Source organism: Vicia villosa, linkage group LG2 (genome assembly GCF_029867415.1).
Source record: "Vicia villosa cultivar HV-30 ecotype Madison, WI linkage group LG2, Vvil1.0, whole genome shotgun sequence".
Lineage (NCBI taxonomy): Eukaryota > Viridiplantae > Streptophyta > Magnoliopsida > Fabales > Fabaceae > Vicia > Vicia villosa.
Window position 1 is genome coordinate 45,318,555 of NC_081181.1, and position 3,940 is coordinate 45,322,494.

The 3,940-nt window shown below is 39.0% G+C and overlaps 1 non-coding gene across 1 annotated transcript; it reads right to left on the reverse strand.

Moving 5' to 3' along the window:
* Window positions 1–1,300: 1,300 nt before the first annotated feature.
* On the reverse strand, window positions 1,301–1,407 carry LOC131654409 (small nucleolar RNA R71). Its single transcript, XR_009299449.1, has one exon. It is a non-coding gene; the product is annotated as a small nucleolar RNA R71 (small nucleolar RNA).
* Window positions 1,408–3,940: the final 2,533 nt, after the last annotated feature.

Genomic DNA, 3,940 nt, shown 5'->3' on the forward strand with positions numbered 1-3,940 from the left:
AGTTAAAATCAATAGAGCGAGAGTTTGAGATATTTAACTGGATAGTAGACATATAATATTAGTTTTAAGGACGGCGAAAGCGTATTAAAATTAATTAGAATTTATTTACTTTCAAAAAGTGTTTTTAAACCCGACGCGGGACAGAGAGAGCGTACGTTAGGGAATAGTAGCATGATCCGAGTCAATAGAGCGAGAGTTTGAGACTAGGAGATTTAAGTAGATAACGTCTTCATAAAGCGAGCATTTTATTAAATATGATGTTTTCAAAAAGCTTGTCTAAATCTAATGGGAAGGCGAGAGCGTACATTACGAGTTAGGATAATAGTCTAAATCAACAGAGCAAGAGTTTGAGAGGAGAACTTTTAAACGACATAGTTAATAGAGATTTTTAATTAAATAAGAACCATAGCCAATGGACCTTCGGATTACCTAAGTTAGACGAAATACATACTGATATCCGTTTATTATTATATCCTTAGAATTAATATTTTAATTTCCCTGTTAGAAACAACCAAAGTATTAGTAGTCTTAGCTTTACATAGTAACCTTAGATAACGGTAGATCAATTCATAGTCCCTGTGGATTCGATATCTTTTAAAACTACACGACACGACTGTGCACTTGCAGTTATTAGATTGATAGACACTTAAAGTCGCGATCAAGTTTTTGGCGCAGTTGCCGGGGACTATTTAAGTCGATATCGTAACTCACTGTTACACCGTAGAGACTAGTGCAATTTTATTCCTTTTCTTTGAACGATTGTATGCCAAATACTCGTTTACAAGGAGGGGAATTAATACAACGAATTAATAAAATTGAACGTTTTATTAACGTAAGACGTCGAATTCATCATCTTCCCAAAGTAGAACCAATTCTAGTTTCTCAAGAATTGATCTTTGCTGATCTACCAACCCTGAAGTTAGAGATGGCTGCTCTTCGTCCTCTTAGAGACTATCCCGCTCCTTCACGAGCTGAACCGCACTCAAGTATCGCACCACCTGCGATAGAGGCAAACAGTTTCGAACTGAAACCTTCACTGGTGCAAGCTGTCCAACAGAACCAATTCTCTGGAAGCCCTGCAGACGATCCTAATCACCATTTATCCGTGTTCGTGCAATACGCCGACACTGTCAAAGCTAACAATGTCAGTCCCGAAGCTATTCGTTTACGTCTCTTTCCCTTCTCTTTGAGAGATAGAGCTAAAGCATGGCTTCAATCCTTACCCTCTAACTCCATAACAACCTGGGATGAATTGAAAAGAGTTTCCTTAGCGAGATATTTCCAGCCTAGCAAAACTGCTATGCTAAGAGGTCAAATCAACGGATTTACCCAAAAAGACAACGAATCAATCTTCGAAGCTTGGGAGCGATATAAAGACATGCTAAGACTATGTCCTTATCATGGACTTGAACCATGGCTGATCATCCATACTTTTATGGTGGTCTACTTTATAACACTAAAATGACCATAGATGTCGCTGCTGGCGGAGCTCTGATGGACAAACCTCATGATGAAGTGTATAACCTCATAGAAAACATGACACATAACCATTACCAATGGGGAGGAGAACGAATCGCTGTAGAGAAATCCCAAACCAAAGGAGGAATGTACAAAGTAAGTGGTATAGACCGTGTTAACGCCAAAGTTGACGCTTTAACTCAAAAGATTGAGAACTTAACCATCACTCGTGCAGCCACCGCGGCGGCTGTAGCCCCTAACTGCGAGATATGTGGACTAGTTGGACATGTCGTTGCCGAATGCCAACTTCTAACAGGTATTCCACCTGATCAAGTGAACTACGCTCAGGGAAACCCTTACTCAAACACGTACAACTCTGGATGGAAGAATCATCCAAACTTTTCATATAAGAACAACAATGCATTGTACGCACCTGGACAAGCACCTGTTATCCCACCTGGCTATCAAAAAGCACCCGTAGCTGCTCCAAATGCCCCTAGGAAGTCAAATCTATAAATCATGATGGAAAACTTTATAGCTTCCCAACAACAAACTAACAAGGACTTCCTAAATCAAAACATTCACAATATTGAGCAACTAAAACAATTAGAAAACAAAGTAGACGCTTTAGCTACACATAACAAAATGCTAGAAACACAAATTTCCCAAGTAGCTCAACAACAAGCGCCTACTGTTGCCTCTGCTGGCACGTTTCCCGCTCAACCACAACCTAATCCTAAAGGACATGCTAATGTGATTACACTGCGAAGTGGAACAAACTACGATGGACCTATCGATCCTAGAACTCAAAACGCATCCATGTCACAACAAGAGCCAAAGGAAACTAAAATGACATCAACTGATGATCAACCCGTTAAGATAAATGAAAACAACACCGAAGTGGAGTCTGAAAAAGAGAAACCTTATGTACCACCACCACCATATAAGCCACCTATTCCTTACCCTCAGAGGTTAGCTAAATCTAAAACTGAAGCGCAATTTAAAAAGTTTGTAGAAATTCTGAAATAGTTAAACATAACCATACCTTTCACAGAATCTATAACTCAAATGCCTTCATATGCTAAATTTCTCAAAGAAATCCTTTCAAACAAAAAGAAACTCGAGGATAACGAAACCGTAACGCTTACCGCAGAATGTAGTGCCATCATTCAAAATAACATGCCTCCCAAACTAAAAGATCCTGGTAGTTTCTCCATACCTTGTGTAATAGGAAAAACTATTATAGATATAGCCTTATGCGATTTAGGAGCTAGTGTTAGCTTGATGCCTCTTTCAACCTGTAAGAAAGTAAACTTAGGTGAGCTTAAATCCACAAGGATGCCTCTTCAATTAACTGACCGTTCAGTTAAATATCCTGTAGGAATGTTAGAAAATATTCCTGTGCGAGTAGGTCAATTCTACATCCCAACTGATTTTATCATCATGGATATTCAATAAGATTCTAACATCCCAATCATACTAGGAAGACCATTCTTAGAAACCGCTGGTGCAATCATAGATGTTAAACGAGGAAAACTAACCTTCGAAGTAGGAGAAGAAAAGATTGAATTTATTCTATCTCACTTCTTAAAAGCACCCGCAATTGATGACACCTGCTGTTTCATGGATATCACTAACGAATGCGTCAAAGAAGCAAAAACTGAACCACTCGAAAACCCTGAAATCCCTATAACCGAAACACCCGACAATAACACGCAAGAAGAAAGCCAAAACTTAAGTTTAAACGAATGTTTAGCATTGACACCTGATCCTACACCTTCTCCTAATAAACTGACTGACGAACTCAAGACGCTTCCTAAAAATCTAAGATATGAATTCCTAGACACCAAACTCGAATGACCTGTAATAATCAATGCTGACTTAGGACCGATCGAAACCAAAAAATTGTTAGAAGTCCTAAGGAAATATCCAACAGCTTTAGGCTATAAGATATCTGATCTCAAAGGAATTAGCCCCTCTGTTTGTATGCATCGAATTATGCTTGAGGAAGACTCGAAAACCTCTAGAGAACACCCGAGGAGACTCAACCTGATTATGAACGAAGTGGTTAGGAAAGAAGTTTTAAAACTTTTAGAAGCTGGAATAATATACCCCATATCCGATAGTAAATGGGTTAGCCCAGTTCATGTAGTACCTAAAAAAGGAGGAGTCACAGTGATAAAAAATGAGAAAGGTGAAACTATAACCAAAAGAGTTGAGTCTGGTTGGCGAATGTGCATAGACTGTAGAAAATTAAATAAAGCCACTCGTAAAGACCATTTTCCCCTTCCATTTATAGATCAAATGTTAAAACGCTTGGCTAGACATTCTCACTTCTGTTACTTAGATGGTTACTCCGGTTTCTTCCAAATCCCAATCCACCCTGATGACCAAGAGAAAACAACTTTCACCTGCCCATTTGGAACCTTTGCCTACCGACAAATGCCATTCGGATTATGTAACACACCTGCGACATTTCAAA